Consider the following 18,974-nt stretch of genomic DNA (forward strand, 5'->3'; position numbering starts at 1 on the left):
GCAATTCAGATCTTTGTCTTGTGCAGGCACATGAGAAGTGCCTGAAAGCTCGTATGCTAATGTTTATTGGTTCCTAATATTTAACAGTTAGGTCTTACCACAGCTATGGAGAAGTGATTCAGATTCCTTCTATTTTGGGGTATTGCTTTTATTTAGGTGCTGCTCTCTGTAGAAGAACATCTTTCTGTCTTTGGCTGCAGACACTTGCTGTGGCAGATGTTATGACTCAGAACAGACAAGAAGATTCAGATTTTATTTTTTTAATTTTTTTTTTTTCATAAGTGACTTGCCCCCAGGCATGTTTTGACAGGGAGGATATCATTTCAAATTAAATGTGAATGTGGAGGCTTTCCAAAGCTACAAATTGCAGAGATTTCTCAGCGTGACTCAAAGAAAAAAAAAAAAAAAAGTGTTGTGCATGCTGATCACTTGCTGTGGTGGGAGGGTGCTGCTGTGGTGTAGCTCTGCTACTGAAACCCATGGTTATTGCCTTGTTACAGATTTGGACACGAGAGGCAGTGTCCATGAGTGAGCTGCTTTGACTTTGTTCCTTTAATAACCATTTTCCTCTGTAAACTACATAAAGGCCAACACGGCAGAGCTGTTTTTTCCCTGCTACCTTCAGGTAGGCTGGGACGGTGACTGGAGGTTTAAAATCTCATTTCCCCTACTTGTTTTAAATGGTCAGGTGAATCTCTAGTATCAGTGAGCAGAAGATATTTTTAAGATGACAAAGAATTTGGTCTGAAAGCGGGCAATCCAGAGGATGCTTTCTGCCAAAGACTGCCAGAGGGCCATGAAGGGCTTTTTGTCTGTACCAGGATGATTGTTTTTCCCTCTTTGAATAGGGAGAGGTGCAATGAGGAGAGGAATTCCTTGTTAATTGTGGGTTGTTTTGGGGGTTTTCAGGAAAATTAATGGAGGGAACATCTGTAGTTGTGAATACCATCTTATGAGCTGTTGGTGTCTGTGATCCGTGTGTCTTTCGAAGTAAGACACCTTAATGCTCCAGATCTCTAACATTTTAAAGTTTTTCCCATGTTTGCGAGCAGAACTTTTTCTTGCTAATGAAACAAAGCAAAGAGAACCGCCCTGTTCCTTGCCTAAATCTCCAGATCTATGGCACAGCCATAACGAAGGTCAGATTTGCATTGTTTGAAGCTGGTACTCTTTGCGCTTGTTCTGGCTTTCCGAGGATATTATGTCTTCTCAGAGTTTGTCTTTCATTCTTCCCACCTTTGTTCTCTTGTTCACCTTTTGTTCCAGCTTTTGACCTGTTTCATCTCGCTCTCTGCTTCTCCTTCTTCAGTTTTCCTCACCCCACCACTGCTGGGTCTTGGGCACGTGGCGTACTCGGCACGTGGGCTGTTTCTGCAGCCTCTGGGACAACCCTGACCACGGCGTTTCGGTGTTAACATGGTGTCAGGAAAAGGAACGATGCTGATCAAGGACCGCTTTCATCAGCGTGCGACTTCAGCTGGGATCTGTTAATTTATGCTTCTCTCGGAAATCAGCGGAAATTTGTATGCAGGCAGGATCTGGCCCTCTGCCTTGGCTGCGTCAGCCCCAAGGTCTGTAGCATCTTACCGTCCCTTTAGGGAGATGTGGACATGAGCTTCCTTTGTGTCGCCGTGTTCGCAAGGTTTTTCCTTCTGTGCTGAGGGTACAGCGTAGGAAAGGAACGAGAGCGAACTCTGATAGCTTTAACCCATAATAAATCTGATGTCCTCGGGGAGAAGAGAGATTAAAGAGCCAAAATTCTCTAGGAGATTGTCAGTTGGCTAATGATGATAGTAGCCTATGGCAGTCAGGGATGATATGGCTGATACTTAGCAGGGGTTGTGAACCAATTAGTCTGCTCAACAAAATACTTGGTCCATTGGGTGCAAATGTTAAGAATATTTATAGGGCTGGCTATGGAGTCAGCTAATCAAAACTGGAGAAAGCTACTTAAGAGGCTGTCCCACGCTCTACAGAGGCCCTGAGATTACACAGCTGACCGATAAACAAATGTTTCCCCATCTAAATATAGGACTCAAAGATTATATGTGAACTCTTTTTCAGTTTCCTGGCACTGTAAAATCAATTAGGGACGCTTAAAACTTGCTAGAATCTGCTTCCCTGTGGAGACCTGACTTCAGCAGTGGCTGTCCATAGGTGATCTCCTGCAGGTTGGCTTTTGGTGTGCCTCGGATGGGGCAGGTAGGAGCCCAGTTCCATGCTGGGAGAGGATGTCACATAAGCTGGCCCAGGTAAAATGGCAGCAGCACAGTAATAATTCAGCATACGCTAGTGTGTTGGTTTGCATTCATTAACTGCTTAAGCTCTGAGTATTCCTATTGACTTCTTTACCCATTAACTCTTTAACCTACTAACTTTCTGAAGTATGAAACTATTGCAAATCCACATTAGTATCACAGCCTGGTCCATTATATGAGTAATGTCCGGTCCATTATACTAGGGATGTATAGAGCTGGTACTTACATAAGTCCTAATAGTACAGTTGGAGAAGAAATGCAGTAATTCATCTAAATTTACAGGGTGGCTTAAACATTTATAAGGGTTTATTTGTTGGCTTGTTTATTCATTTGCACTTCATGTTAAGTGCAGTTAGTAAAATAATTTTTCATGTTTTTTGCCCCTCTAATCTAAGGCATCACTTAGCAGAACCACTTCTGTTAAACAGAGAATACAATGAGAAAAATCCACAGGCTTCACTGGAAAAGCTTTTTGAAACCGGAGAATATTGATTCCTCAGATTTAAGACATAAATGGGGTTATACATGTTTTTTACAGAGAATCTGCAAACAGAAGAATAGCTTCTAACCCTGCTACTAAGCTTCCGATCAAAATATTCTGCCTTGCTATTTTACAGCTGTTATTTTACAGCAAGCAATCAGTTTGAAATACAGCCATTTTGAATTTGGAGCTGAAGGTGGTTTCCTCCAGTACTTATTTGAAAAATCAAATGTTAAACTGGGGCATTTATTGTATTTGGCAAGCTCTACATTAGGTCTTTACTTATAGAAAAATAATATATTAATAAAAACCAGGTTGCAGATTGTTCTGGTAAGCACTGTGTGGTTTTATATATTTTTTATTATTATTATGGTTTTTTACACCTCCCTGTGTAAAAGCTTTCTTTGTGCTGTTGCTATTCTGACTGTAAGTGGTGTTAAGTGCAGTGGGTTTTAATATATAGATGTTATTTCTAATGGATCTTATATATTGAAAATGGCTTAATGTCTTTTTAGATCCTGAAAAGCACAATGCTTATTGGTACTGATAATTGTGTTAATGGCTGGGGGGTTTTTTTTTTGGTGGTTGGTGGGTTTTTTGGTTTTGTTTTTTTTTTTTGTTCATATGTGTATCAGAGATGCACCGTACTGACAGTTAAATGGGGTAAAAACGGTCTTTTCAAGAGGAAGATCCAAGTCCGTGGACACTCTCCGGGGATCTCATTAAAGCGCTCTTTTCTTAATATAGTGTACTGCAATAACAGCTATCAGAATCCCCACAGTGTGGTTTCCTGATAGGTTAGTTTACACAGAATTAATTGTCTAATTTTGCAAGCAACCAGTACAGTGCACATTGATTTTTGTTTATTTATTTATTTTCAGTTTGATGTGTTGCTCTTGTGGATTCTGCTTCATATTTTAAGTTAGTTTTTACAATCCATCTTTACTTATACCACTTTGTCATAGCACGTATTACAGAGGAATCGTGATTTATTCTTATCCTCCTTCTTTTTGTTGTTCCATATATAAGAATTGCTGTTAATTTAAGCAATAAATTTTTGCATAAAGTGTTCTTAAACAACACAGATAAAAGGATGCATCAGAAAAGCAAATTGAGTTTGTATAAGGCTTCTGTGGTTTAGGTGCTCCAGAGACCAATTCTGAATGAGGAGAGTGGATTTCCCTTGTTGTCAGAGGTCAGCTTGCTGGTTTGTCTGGTACAGGACTAGAAAAGAGAAGATGAGCCTTATGCAGAACAAAGGACCAGCAACTTGCAGTCAGCTGATACAGAAGCATAGAAAAGTGTATTTGAATAAAATCTCATAGCCTGTGCTGGGAATTTGGCTTGAACAGGATTTTAAATGTATTTGGAGGCTTCCTTTTTAAAGTGAAGTTTTTTAAAAAACAATTTACATACAAACAGAAGAATTCTGTCTTACTACCCATGTTGTTTAACCACAAGAGAAAGATGGAGTGAAGCGGAATATTCTTCAGCTCAGTTTGGGGCAGGACAGCTGCTAAAACTACTGCTGGTCTCGACCAACTGCTAAAAACTGCCTTCCAGCTTGACTTGTCATTGCTGCTGCCTTCGGGAGATGACTCTCCTTCCCTTACCTGCTCAGGCTCGTGCAGGTGGGGAAAAGATGATGGGATTCTGCTGATTCCTCGCCCCTGGACCTGGCAGCGTTCCTGCAGCCTGCTGGTATTTTTACCCCAAGGAATGGCTTTGCTCTACAAAGACCATCGCAAAATACAAACATCTCTGCTGAAACCACGGCTATTCACTTGCGATCAGCGTGTTGGCTGGAGGAATTGGTGACTATGTCCTCAGCTACTCTAAACTGGAGAAGTTATACGAGTAGCTGAAAGAGGTTTCTGGATAGATGGAGTTTGGAAGCAATATAGGAGGCAGGGAGTGAGCACGGGCTGGCTATGAGCGGGAAGAAACGTGGGAAGAAGAGATGGAGCCCGAGTAGACCATGCAGAAATAAGAGAATAGTCCTGTCCCAAGTGCGTGCGTTTGTGGATGGTTGGGTACCTGCTGTCTTGGTGCGGTGATGGGTTATTAAAATATCTGTTTGTTTAGGATGAAGAGCTGGATGGAAGAGGGAGGGAGAGCTGAGGAGCAGTGTGGAAGAGGAGCAGGTCCCCATCATTCTGGCTGGGAGTTCAGGCAAAGGGGGTCCTCCAGCTGGGAGTGAAAGGATGCCAGAGTGAAACACTTCATTTAATGTGAGGGAGAGTAAGGCAGTAGTAGTAGCCGAGAGAAAGGACAGGTCAGGATAGCTTATTTGGAGGGGGAAAAAAAACCCCTAAACCAGCAAACCCATCATCAAAGCCTGTTGTAATTCAGAAAGTATGTGTTTGTCAACACTTGGATTTTATCTTTAATTTCTCATTTACATACATGAAACATTCTGCAGGTGAAAACTATAACTTTTCCTGTAAGACGTGAGCATTTTGGACAATGCTGCCGTCCTCCTTGCCAGCGTGTCTAGGAGAGAGAAATAGGCAGGAAATCAGTGAAAGGTGAGACTCCTTTGCCTTCTAACTCATTGCCCTTTTAGCTCTCGCCTCTATTAAAGAAGTTAAGGAGCAGTGTACGGTGTGAATTTCTAATGCCGGAGCTATTCCAAACTGCTTTTGTAAACAGGGTTTGTATCTCCCTGTTAGACACTAGATATGAAAAAGCCAGCCTACGGGCTGCAGTATGGATCCGGCCCACCAAGCAAATGAAATGTCTCCATCACACTGGTGAAGTACTGCTGTTCCCAGGTATTACAGACCATGTTGTGTGCACTGGGCTTGACCAGACGTGAGGCTGTTCTCTGTTGGGAGGCACCCGAAATGTGAACGTGCCACCATCCTGTCTGGTCCTGTGACAGGGATTTGACGGCGTGCAGAGCCTTTGAGTGCTGGGTCCCATCCTGGCACCATTGGTAACGTGCATGTTGTTCTCGTGTCAGTTGTTATCTCAAAGTGTTGACATCATATACTAAATAACACTTAAGCAGGTCTCTTTCCATTAAAAGATGAATTCCCGACACAATTGAAGTCAACAGGGCTTTTGTCACTGACATCAATAGGCCTCAGCTTCCACTTCATGACTCCATGGGAAGAGGAATAAATTGCTGCCGAAAATGCAACTCTGACATCCAGTTGGAAAGGATAATTAGCAGTCAGTCATGGAGCTGCCATCGTGGTTGTCTGATGAATAATAGAACTGAGTACAAGTGATATGTTGCCTTCCATGTGGGTAAAGTGATTTTTAGCAGATTAGCATGAGTGTAGGCAGCCAAGAAATATGGTATGAAAACCAAGTGTGAGATGAGTTCTAGACAGTAGACATCAACTTTTCCATCTGTCTGGCCTCTGAAACATACCGCGTAGTTTTATGTAAACACTAAAACAGGAGTATGTTGGGGATCAAGAAGACAAAGTCTTGTGTTAATAGGCTTTGGTTTTTTTTTTTTTGTTGAATTGAGTTAATGTTCTTAAAAGAACATGAGAGAGATTTCAATGAAACCTCTTCTCCCTTTTTGCTTCTTGTCAAAAATGCCTCTGAAACTGGTTAGAGCATGGTTGGAGCTCTGTCGTAAGGATGATGGTACAAGGGTAACGGACCATGTTTTATGGACGTGTGCAGCTTCCATGCATTGAGGAAACCCTGGCTTGGAAACCCTGATTTCTAACAGAAAGACAGTTAGACCAGCTGGCGTGGTGGGCTTCTGGGCTGAAGCACAAAGATAGGCGCTGGATTTGCGGATCCATACCGTTTGAGTAAAGCGAACAACAATTAAAGCAGAAGAAAGCAAGCTCAATGTAGTTTTAATCATTAGTTTCAGTTTGTAGTTGGTCTTAACACTGCGTGCAGCTTTGTGAGAGCATAAAGACGGCACTGTAACGCCGTGGCTTTTAACTAGGCCTGTTTATGTATTGTGATTGGCGAAGCTATTGACTTCATATTCTTTCATGTTCTTTATGTTCCCTTCTGTTTTGATGTTATCGTGCAGTCATCTTAGCTACGTATTAAACAAGAGCCTACTTCAATATAAAATGATCAAAGGGGTAAGGGAACACAGGGCCATAAAGAATATATGGAGAGCTCTGGGAGAATGGTAAGTTGAATTTAAATGCTTTTTCAAGCTGCTTAATTCCTGCTTAGATTGCTGGTGCCACCAATAGGCAACAGTCGCTTTCTTTAAATCTTTTACTAAGGATTGACTGGCAGAATCACTGTTTTACACGGGGTTTAGAGAGTAAAAGGCCACCCTGAAGGTCAAGCCCTAAGAGATTTCCTCTAAGAGCTCATTGATTCTACTAGATTTTTGAGTTGAAAAAAGACCACTCCTTCCTAGATCTGCCGCTTGGATACAAGTGCCTTAGTATGTGCCAGCACAGAAGGCAGGAGCAAAAGTGTAAGTGCAGGAAAAAAAATAGAGAAAGGTGCTGTGGGGCAGACAGACAATGATTTCAGTCTCTCACTTGTACAATTCAAACTGGTGACATTATTAGCTACTGGTCCATGAAAAAAGAAAGTATTATTTTATTGGTTTCAGAAATGGATTATATTAACAGTGAAATTGGGCAGAATAAAGATTTATAGTCACATCCTCAGCTTGAGTAAACAGGCAGAGGACCTCTGCTTGTAATGGGGATAGAATGGCTTGCTGCAGCTGAGGAGCTGGGCTGTAAATATGATGGGTCTGGTTTTCTTCATATATATAAATGAATGCATGGTTGCAGTGCATGCATATGCATGTAACTGTCTGTATTTTGCACAAAAATTAAGATGAGCATGTTTTGCCTCTCTAACCTCATTATAACATTGGCTAAGTTGCCCAGTGCTGTCGTAGTGATTAGCAAAATGAATCTGAAAGCCTACCCCATAAGCAAACTCTGTATTTGCGCTATTACCTACTCCTGTGATATTTCAATCTGATTCATTAGAAAAATTAGCATTTTTATGGACTAATTAGGGGAAAATGTTGCTTGTACTCTTGCTGATAGACAGAGATTTTCACAGCTTAGTAAAGCCAAATAGAAGTGAAACATGATTCCCCCCCCCAAAAGGAAGAAAAGCAAAAGGATTACTCACATTAACTCAAAAGATTGGGGAAATTTGAACTTAAAAACAAGGCCAAAAATTAATTAAGAGAAGATTAGATGACTATACTATTGGCAGTTTGTACAGTTTTTTGAATTCAAAATTCCAGATCTCTTTCAGCTATTTTGGTTCTTCAGGCATAAAAATATTTTAAAAGCTGTCAGTCAGTCACCATATTTTTTGTGACAGTTGCAAAATGAACAGGAATGAGAATGAATAGTAATGAGTGCATTATTCAGTATCTATAAATACCAATTGATTTTCATTGTACGTTTATATATTTCAGTCAACATACATTTTAGTTTTTCTCTTCTTTTTAAAAACAAGCTCAGGTTTTATTAGACCATAGCTGTTCATTCAGACATGTCTTAGTTTTTCTCACGTTACGCTAATGAACCACTTGCTTTTGAAGTTTAATTCTAAATATGCATGTGTGTCACTTGCTCCTGATCACATTCTCCATTTGCCAGGAGGGTAAAAATGGGTGTCTGTGACTAAACATCTGAGGTCGTCTTTTTGCAAGGGAAGTATTCTTTCTTCTTAGAGGATGGAATATCATTATTTTAATCAAGGCAGGCATCTCCTGTTTTGATCGTTATGTTTTGATAATGATCTTGATTCACAGAGACACAGAGCAGTGAACCCCTCATTTTGGGCTGCTGTGGAGAAGGCAAAAATCTCCATCTTGCACAGAGGGTAGAAGTTCAATTAGGCGTTTTGGTGTCATGGGATGCTGATTGTGCTTTAATTGGCTCCAGCTGGCTGGCTTTTAGGCCATGATATTCTTCACCTGCAGTTGGATACTTCTCAAATATGTATGGAATTTTTTATTGCATTTAAAAATGTTGCACAAAGAATAATTATTTCCAAATGATACTTTACAACTGAATGCCCTATGATAAATATAAGTGAAGGAGAAACCATTAAAACTGTAGAATAATTTATGTTGGAAGGGACCTTCGGACATCATCTGGCCCAACCTCCTGCTGAATGTAGGCACGACTTTGAAGTTACATCAGGTTGCTGAGGGCTTTGTCCAGTTGAAAACAGTAATTAGCTTTCTCTTCTTCAGGCTAGACAAACACAGTTCTCCCAGCCTCTTCTCTTAAGTTATGTGCTGCAGCCCCTTCATCATCTTGGTCCTCTCTGCTGAATTTTTGCCAGTTTGTCAGTGTCTGTTTTGTGACAGGGAAACCCAAACTGAACACTCTGTTCCAGATGCAGCCTCACAAGTGCTGAATAGAGAGTAATAACTCCTTTCCTTGTCCTGCTGGCTGTGCTCCTGCAAATGCAGCCCAGCGTGTGGTTGGCGTTCATCACTGTCGCCGCCGACTCCTGCTCAACCCCCAGGTTGTCTTCCCCAGAGCTGCTTTCTGCACCGTGCGTTTCCATTCGCAGAGCTTTATGTTGGCTTTGGTTGAACATTGTAAGCTTTCTGTCAGCCCACTTCTCCAGCCTATTGAGATGCTGCTGAATGGTGGTCCCACTCTCTGGCGTGTCAGCTGCTCCCCAGCTCTGGTGTCATCTGGAAACTTGCTGCCAGTGTATTCCCTCTCATTGTCTAAGTTGTTAACGAAGGTATTAAGGGGTTAAACAGATTGCCTTCAGGAAGTTTCGTTCCGTAATCTTCTTTGGGACCGAGGTGATGGTCACCAGATGGTTGGATGTTGGTGTGTGTTGTTCCTTCTTGCCCTTCTTGGGGATGGCCATGATGGTTGTCTTTTCCAGTCATCAAAAGGATCTCCTAATTGCCACAATATTTCAAAGACACAAAGAGCAGCCTCAAAATGATGTCAGCCTGTTTCCTGCACGTTCATAGACCTGTGTAGGTCCAGTTTGATTAAGTGGTCCCTAACAAAATCTTCCTCTACTGTAGATAGGACTTTCCTGTCCCAGACAAAAACATTAGGACGATGGACCTGGGCAGCCTGAGAGTAGGCCTTGCTAGTCAAGACTGAGGCAAAAAAGGAACTGTGTTCCTCATCCTTCCTCTGTACCCTTTGTCAGTAGTTCTGTTGATCCACGTTTTCCTTGGTCTTTTGCTGCAGATATACCTATGGGTGAGCCTTTCTTGTTGGCCATACAATCCCTTGCTGTTTTCAACTCCACCTGAGCTTTGGCTTTCCTAAGTTTGCCCCTGCAGTCTGGGCAAGGTTTCTATAGTCCTCCTGGGTAGCCCGTCCCCACTTCCACCTTCTGTTCGCTTTCTTTCGGTGTTTGAGCTCAGTCAGGGATTCCATGTTCAGCCAAGTCAGCCTTCTGCCACGTCTGCTCCACTTATCAGGGTGGATTGTTCTCATGCTTTGAGGAGTTTTTCCTTGAAGATCAAGGAGCTCCCCTGTGCCCTTCTGCACCCCAGGGCAGTCATCCATTACATTACACCTGCTAGTTCCCTCAGCAAGCCAAACCGCTCCCCTGAAGTTCAGCATCAATATTGTCTTTGATATGCTCATGAAATCTCGGTTGCTTGTGCACCACCGGTTGCCATCTTAGCAGATATCAGGGTGCTTAAAGTCCCCTGGGATGACCAGGGCCTTTGATTGTGGAGGCTGAATAAAGCTTTATCCACTTCCAGTTCTTAATTTGGGTGGTGGGCAGAAAACACACAGAGCAGCGTCCTCCTTGTTGGCCTCTCTGATTCTGACCCATAAGCATTAGCTCCCAACAAACCCATCACCTGTTTCACAGCACAGCTCCAGGCATAAAAGGCTTGAGAAATAATTCTGACTCATTAGCCTCTTCTGAGGAAAAAAGTCTGTTTTCTGAGCATACATTTTAACAGCTTTTAATCCTATACAGTGCCTTTTCCAGCAGAAACGTGGGGTTTTTGATAGGCAAAAAAAATTTTGAAACCCTGTTGGTCTCTAAACATTTGGGGTACCGTAATAAGTTAAGTATCTGCTTAGTAACCTTTCTCCATGGGGGATTGTTGGTATTAAGTCTTTATGCATGTCTGTGGGCAGAAGGAGTTAATAGCATGCTTGAAGTCTTAAGTGCCAATGTAAAGCACTCATTGAATTGATGCATTTTTTTCAGTTGCACTTTTCTCTTTGCGCTTTCAGCCGTTCCAAAGTTGCGATACTGAAATCGCCCATCTTGACCTCAGTCATCTTCTGTGTTAATAAAATGCCCTGTGCTGTTACTTAGGCCATTAGCCTGGGACTCGGAAGTGTTATTTCTGGCTCTGCAATTATCCTGCTGCTGCAATTTCCCTTTCTGAATTGGGGATAACAAAGCTCTCCTTCTTTGCAGAATGCTTTGAGATTTGATGATGAAAAGTGCTATATAAGGGTTCAATATTGTTATGTGAACAAATATCACTTTGTTTGCATGGCTTGACCATCTTATAAGCAAGTAGAGAGCTGATGACCAAATTAAGATTAGAATTGAACAAATGAGTTATAATGAACAACTTCAGTCTATTGACTTCATTTTTTCCCTCTGTTTGACTTGTAAAAGTTAATGACTTTCAATCTCTAGAGAAATTTTTAACCTGTAAATCATTTGTCAGTTAGCTTAGAAATCTTTTAAGTTTGCTTGTTTCGTGGTTTTACTTATCGTTTTAGATGCCAAATAAGTTACTTATTAGTTTGTATGATCATTAGCAATCTGAACATAGAATCGCATAGTATAAGGCTAAGTTTCCAATTTCAGTGTTGGATGTTTTTCAAGTGCATTTAAAAGGCATTACCAGGAAAAAAAACCCTGAAAAGTACAGATTAACAGTGAACAATCTTTACAACAGCAAAAAAGTATTCCTTCATTAAAACTGTACTCTAAATCTGTTGTGAACAGGGCAGCAGCAAAATTGATTATTTAAAAAATAGTTTCAAAAACCTTTCTACATTATTTGTACTTAGTGTCATGGGTTAGGTCCTTCTGATCTTTCTGACTTCAGGTATCATGGCAGTTTGCATATGATTGACTTTTGTGTTGTAGAGGTGAAAAAAGCATCCTCAGTTAAATTTGCATACTGCCTGCATAAAATTTTTAACGAGGAAACATTGGGGGAATAGTTTGTCAGGTGGTGTAAATAAAAATAACTTCAAAAAACCTATGCTGCTTAATCCAAGTTGAAGATTTGCTCCAGAGTATCTGAGAATGACTCTGTTTTGGCACATGGGTGTGCATAGTTGAAATCTAATTTGTATCAGGAAAACACAAAACTAAGTTTTCTGGCTGTATTCTTTCCTGAAACCCCAGTGTTGTGATAACAATGCATGGGTCTCATGAAAAATGGTGGCTATCTTTTAGCTGGCGTGTAGATACTCATGAGGCTGCATTACCAGTACAGGAGAAATCCTTTTCTCAGCCCATCTGCCATTCACTTTACACACATAGTCCGTGCTGAAGAGCTCAAGGAAAGGTTGTAACGCAGAGTTGTGTTGTGCATTAGAAGGTTATTAAAACCAAGTGAACGTGTTTTCTATACCTTGGGGACCTTAAATGCAAAATCATTCTAACTAATAAGTGGATACTAAATGTGCCAAATTTTACCCCAAGGTATGCCCAGGCTCCTGTGGTGGTGTTGGTTTTGCTCGCTGACTTTTATTGACTATCAGAATTTATTGACCCAGGAGGGAAATATTGACAGAGGTGATTCTCTACCAGTCACAATCTCCCTTAAGGGACAATAACACCTGGTGTTCACTGTAAATCTAAACTCAATGCATGCATGTGTGTTGTGGCACAGGGTTTAACCGCTGAACATATACCTACCGTGATCGTGTGGCAGTGCTGTACCTGACACCTGAGTGCTTTTGCACAGACCTTGACCTTTTTTTTAGGGAAAAACATCTGTGATGTGCCTGGCTAGTGACAAGCCTGAGGGAGAGAGTGTGTGTGCGTGTGTAGGCATTAGCCTTTATATGTATGTTAGAACCAAGGTGATTTTCTTCCGGTATCCGTTACAACAACTTTTAATGCCATACATCCATACCGGGAAGTTCACTACAAACCTGAATTATGTACCGGCAAAGTGCTATAACATTTCTTATGCCTGAGTAATCATGGACCAGAATCTGGCCCAATATGCTTGATTTACAAAAACTTGTTCATGGCTGCCTTCTTTTATTGGTACAGTAAATCACAGAAATTGTTGGCTAACATCATGTGATGGTCTTAGACAGCTATGATTAGTATTTCAAAGCTCTCTTCATATTCTGATAGTCCTTTCAGTAATAAATAAACAGATATTAGAGCAACTTGCAACAGTGTGCTTGCAGTAATTACGAGCCACCTTATTCTAAGTGTGAGACTGACCCAAACCAAATGTTTTATTTCCTGCTGGGAAAACTTAAATATTGGCAAAGCATGTCTGCTAAACCGGACATCTTAATTTTATTCCTGTAAAATCAGTACTTTCCTACTGTTGCTAAAAAGAAAATAATCGTATGATTTAAGAAGCAGAAAAACTCTTGTACTGACTTTTCTCAGCACACTACATCTCTGTTAGGTTGTATTCATAATGAACGTGGGTAAAATTACATCTAAAAATGTTTGTTTCTTTAATAATTAAGAGCTTCTTTTCTCTCTTGCTCTTTTTTTCTCAACCCATATTAACTTTATGTATTTGGTATTAGTCTGAAGTTGTCATTGCAAATACTCCCTTTAGCACATTTACACTTATGTGGGACCCATAAGCTGCAAGGACAGCAACCTTTTGCTGTGAATACAGTTTAGCCATTTCATCCTGTGCTATTTTCCAAGCTGGTTAATGCACCTTTTTATTGTTTGTCAGAACTTCCTCCTCAAAAAACCTTCTGCTATTAATATGCACAAGTGAAGCTTATTCCTCATTCGCAGTGGTGCTGGAGCCGATGGGAACGCTGCCCAGGCCTGGGCGCTGGGATTTTGGGTCCTTTCATCCCTTTGCCACCCACATGTCACGCGATGTTTGTTGCAACGGGATAAACCTTCATGGTCAGCACCGCAAGGCAGAGTCGGGTCTCAGAAGATTTGACGTGCAGAGCACAGGGCTGCGGGAGCGGGTTGGCTTCAGGAGGGCTTTGCTGCGGGAGAGTGGCCAACGCAGCATCAAAGCTTCGTCCTGGCCAGTGTTCTGCCTTGTCGAGTCCTCTGGGCCAAACCTATTAATTGTTTTCCTCAGCATTGTGGGGATCTGCAGCAGGCACGATTCAAGTAACGCTTAAATATTTAGTTTCCCGTTTTCAGAACATTATCTGAGCCTGACTCGGAGGCTTGTACTTCATTGATTCATGTGTCTTTTTAGAGAGAAATGGATGGATGAAATGTGAAGGTCACATTGCAGCAGGGACCACTCGTCCCTGCTCCAGTCTGTTCTTCCTCTGCAGTCAGTAGGTGGAGGAGCCCGGGAAGCCACCCGTGCCATCTGTGGTGTGGCCAGAGGCAGCGGGTGATGCCAGCCCTAATCCTGGCTGCAGCATTTGCTCCCGTTTCTGCTCCGAGACCAAGCAGCCCCAGGGTAACTCAACACAGGGATCAGAGATATCTTAAAGCCATCTTTGTGCCCTGCTGCTTCTCCCCTTCTCTGCACCATGTGTGACTCGGCTGAAATACGGTGTCAAATTCAGTGAATGACCAGCTGAGTGAATAAAAGTGTGAACAGCATTCCCTCACTTAGAAGTCTGTCAGCTCCCTCTAACCTTTTGGAAAATGGAAAGACCAAAGTGACTGTACTTGCAGAACATCATAACAATAAAATGCCATTGCGAAGCGGGAAGCAGAAGCAGCACTGGGAATCCAGCCATGCAGACACTTTGCCCATACCCACAGAGGAAAAAGATTGTATTTTTATTTCTCATCTTTACAATCCCAACAGATTTACAAGACCAAGGCACGTAACCACTTTGATTCAGGCCACGGGGTCTCTAGGACAGTCATCATAAATCCCAGTTTGTAAGTTTGCAGATTTTTCCCTTGTAGTATGGAAGGCATGAAAAACCAAGGAGCACGTTAAGTTTTCAAAGTAGACTGGGAGACAGGTTTTCTCATTCAGACATACGTTGTTTCAGTAATTCTTTCTTTTCCAGTGTAGCGCTAGATGCAATCTTTCTAGACCTTTTTTACACTGCAAATTTTCTGCAGCCTAGAAATGGCCGCATGGATACTTCTGTGCACAGCAGTAATAACGGCACATAGCCTAGAGTGCCACAGATCCTCATCTTATCCCTCTGTGAAATAAGCCTCATGGTTGATTTTTAAACTTAAGTAGCTTGATTCGGACAGAGAGCCATTTACCTGAGTAAGGGAAGCAAGAGCCATCTGTGCCTGTTGCATAGCTGTTACGCAGGAGGAATGACGGTGCTTTTTACTGACAGCATCACCCCAGATGGGAACACCCAAGACACAGACCACCGAGTCGTAATTCTTCCTTCGTGTTACAGAAGAGACTTGGGCAAAGATGATGGATAACCTTCCCCAGGTGATGCATGTTGCCAGGAGCTTAGATCACCTTCCCTGGGGAATTGCTGTATCGCTGCATGGAATATTGGATTTGAGGTGGAGGAGGATTGTGGAGATTTATGGTCAGCTTAGTTCCTTCAGTAGGAGAGTCCTGATAGCTCACTGGTGAAAGCCTAAAGCAAAACTCCTTAGCAGTCCTTGAGTTGAAGCTGCAGTAGGTGTGCTTGAGCAATGAAATCAGCTCTGCTCCTACTCTGCCTTTTTAGTGTTAAACATTTTTAGTGGTTTTGGGGAGTGATAAATTCTTACTGTCTGTTTATACTATGCCTGAAACAACAACAACTGCTATAAATTGGTTGGCTCTAATAAACCCGATAAAAACACCCAGCGATACAGACTAGGTTACTAATACTGTATCTTGTGTTTTTTTCCCCAAGTTTTCCCATACTTTTCACCAGAACCGTTTTTGATATAAATCCTTTCCTTCTATCCGTCAGCTCTATTTAACCTTTTTCCGTCTGTACAGTACACTGATAACTTCAGTCCTACAGACCTTCTCTCCAGGAAATTCTATTAAGATTTTCTTCTAGCAAAAGTGAGTAGTCCTTCAGAAATCCTTTATCAGGTCTGTTCTTTCCTGTTATGGTTTGCCTCTGCTTTTTTTTTTTTTTCATGGATAGCTGTAATTTAAAGCTTACTAGATCGATAAGTCCAAGATGCACAGCATAAATGGGAGAAGCAGACAAACAGCTGGTAAAGATAGGAGACAGTTGATTAAAAAGAATTCAGCTATAAAGCATCTGAGTTACTATTCTCTGCTGTGATTTTTGAGTTAGATTAAAAAATAGGTGGAGGGGGACATACAAATCATAATTCCCTCTTCCCTCAGAATCTCTGAATAAAATAATTTCCTCTTGAATTTCCCCTTTTTTCATGTCTCTAAATAAAAAGTGGATTTTTTATTTGGAGTAGATGTTTTAATCAATTACAAGTGAATTGGCTTAATATAGAGATAGCTGGGGGAAATGTAACGGTGGGAAGTCTGGACCTGATGTAATAGCAGCATCTCTGGTCTTGAACTCTCTAAATCCAGTCCTGTGATAAACTGAAATCCTGAAAATAGCCTCTGTTTTACATTGATTCACAGCACAGGGATTTTATACTCCGCTTTGCAAGCCCTGGTGATTGTGCGTGGGACTGGTTTTGGGTTTGCTGTGCTTTCTAGCTGAGGCATGTCTTGCAATCCTTGGATCAGGCTGCCACAGCTTTGTTGGGTTATACCCAGCTGGCACAAGGTGTAGATCAGGCAATTTGCATTTGGCATTACAGATTGCAGCTACATTACTTTGTGAAGGTAAAGCCGTCCTAAAAGGCTGAGTGTATTGCTAGCAGGAGAATAAAGATTTCTAAGCTAAAGCCTCAATAGAAGTCAAGAAGTATTAAGGTGCAGGTGAAAGTAGAATTGAGGTTCCTAAATCACTGCAGAGCTTTAGAAGATGTTTTCTGTTCACATTGGAAATCATAATTTATTGACAAAGGGGTCGAACTTTAAAATATATGTGCTAGTGAATTGTGTTTCAGTGAAATTGCATACTTCTTTCGATGGGGTGGTTCATATAAAGGTTCTGTGTGTGCCCATAACCACAGAAACTATATGAAAGCCGAGATGTGTGTGGCAATAAGCATGTACATCTATGTATGCTGAATTTGGCTATATATACACCAAACTAGTAGAGAGACATTACAATATGAATTTGAAATGCTGTGGAAAAGGAGGTGCATGTGCACGTGTGCACTTTGGAAGAAGGGTTGGGTCTGTCCATGGGGAAATAAGTCTGTCTGCAACTGGTGAAATGAGACCAGATAAAGAGATTATCAAGTAGTGACAAGAAAGAAAATAGGTTAGCTGAATTTCTCTTTATCACTTCTTTTCCCTTAAGACATCTCACTGAATATCTTGTCATTCATATGGAGAGTCTGGAAAGAAAATAACTTTTAAAGGTGACCCACAAAGGGAAAAAAGCTTGTGTGCTGCTTTTGCTCCTTGGTGGCATGGGAATGTGGCCTGGGATTTACACAGTGTCTGTGTACTCTCTTTTGGGAGGGCAAGAAAAGTGGTCTTAGAGCTCTAAAGCCTTCCCACTGCCTTTGCTGCTCCCAGCACGTAGCAGAGCATCCTATGGGTACAGAGCAGGATGCTGAGCAGAGGCTGAAGCCCGTGGTGCGACGTGGCTCAGCCAGGAGTGACTATCGAGGTGCTAGTTCAATAGCAGAGGTGCGACGTGTCCACGTACACAAGTGATTGATATAGAAATGAAACTCTTGGTCAATGTGTTTTAAGTGGGGGGAACGTTATTAGAAAAAAAAACAGTTAAGGGATCTGTTTCCTCTTGAATATACTTTTCTTTCATGGGACTTTATTAGTTTTTTTTATTTTAAATGAAATTAACTATTGAAAATCATTTTGACATCGTGTTTCATATTCATGGACTATAGAAGAGCAATAATGTAAGTGGTGATTGATAAGACATTGTTTCTGGGTTTGTGTTATCTAGTGATTCTAATGAAAGCTGAATCTTATCTGTTTGATACTATATAAACACTTAACAGGCTTTAGAAAGCTTGTAATCTAAGTAGACAAGAAAGGCAAAGAAAGAGAGGGGAAATAGAGGTGCAGAGAAATGACTCGTTCCAAGGTCACAAACCAGATTTAGAATAAGAATCAGATCTTCTCACTTCAGCCCACTTTTCTATTCCATGGGGTATGTTGCTTCTGTTATTCAAATACAGAAAAAACTGTCCTTTTCCAGTTAAGTGGAGGGCAAAGAGAATGAGATCAGATATAACCTCAGTGATACAGAGAAAAAAAAAAAAACAGAAAACAAAGAAATTGTACTGATAAAGATGCTATTTTTAAATAAATTCAACATATGACATACCATTACTCAAATCACAAATTTGTCTTTCTCTCTAGATGCAGTAAAGTGGGGAGAATGATTCAGATGTAGAACTGCAAATTGACCATGCATTGATGAAGAGACAGCTGCATGTACTGGTTAGAAATGCTTTTCTTTTAAAATTAAGTATTTGTGTTTTAGATGTAAATTTTATTTACCTTTATTTCTGAATCATAACAGTTAAAGTCATTGTAACCATTTTAGACCCTTTTGATACCATTCTTGTCTTTAATACGCTTTCTATAAAAGCATAAACACGTGTGTGTATATTTGTTTGTGCATGTATGTATGTTCTGGAGTAATTCCATGTGATTTTAATTACTTGAAGTATGCGGACATGCTTTCAGAGTCTGAAAGCTCTCTAATGTCAGACGGAACTTGTTTGTCTTCTCTTTTTACAAGTTAAGCAAACAGTCATTTGTTATTATATGTGTAGCTGAGCTCTAAGCTAGGCTTTATCCTACTGTAGCATCTAATTGGCAAGGAGCTTGTGATTTTACATTTAAAAAACCGCCCTCAAATCTCTTTGGTCCTTCAGCCTGTAGGAAAAGGTGCTGTAATTATTCTATTCTGATTATTTCAAAGGAAGTCTTCCATTCTGCTTTCCACCAGCTGGTGACGGTGACCGTCGGGGCAGTGAGTTACCCCAAACACCCGAGGGGCTGGATCCAAAGTGGTGGACGGACCTTGCCTCTCTTTAAAGTACCCCTGGGGCATGTTGAAAATAAATAGCGGAAGAGCAGGGCCTTAGTGGTGGCATTGCCAACACCTGTTCACCAGTGAAAA

General features: G+C 41.2%; 1 protein-coding gene across 2 annotated transcripts in view; it reads left to right on the forward strand.

Annotated features, from left to right (window-relative positions):
• CHL1 (cell adhesion molecule L1 like) overlaps nt 1-18,974 on the forward strand; it is a 142,638-nt gene that overhangs the window by 14,172 nt on the left and 109,492 nt on the right. For both annotated transcript variants that reach the window (XM_052777538.1, XM_052777537.1), the window contains exon 2: nt 18,206-18,286. The gene's annotated coding sequence lies outside the window, so the exon portion shown is untranslated. The remainder of the gene's footprint in view (nt 1-18,205; nt 18,287-18,974) is intronic.

Source organism: Harpia harpyja, chromosome Z (genome assembly GCF_026419915.1).
Source record: "Harpia harpyja isolate bHarHar1 chromosome Z, bHarHar1 primary haplotype, whole genome shotgun sequence".
Classification (NCBI taxonomy): Eukaryota; Metazoa; Chordata; class Aves; order Accipitriformes; family Accipitridae; genus Harpia; species Harpia harpyja.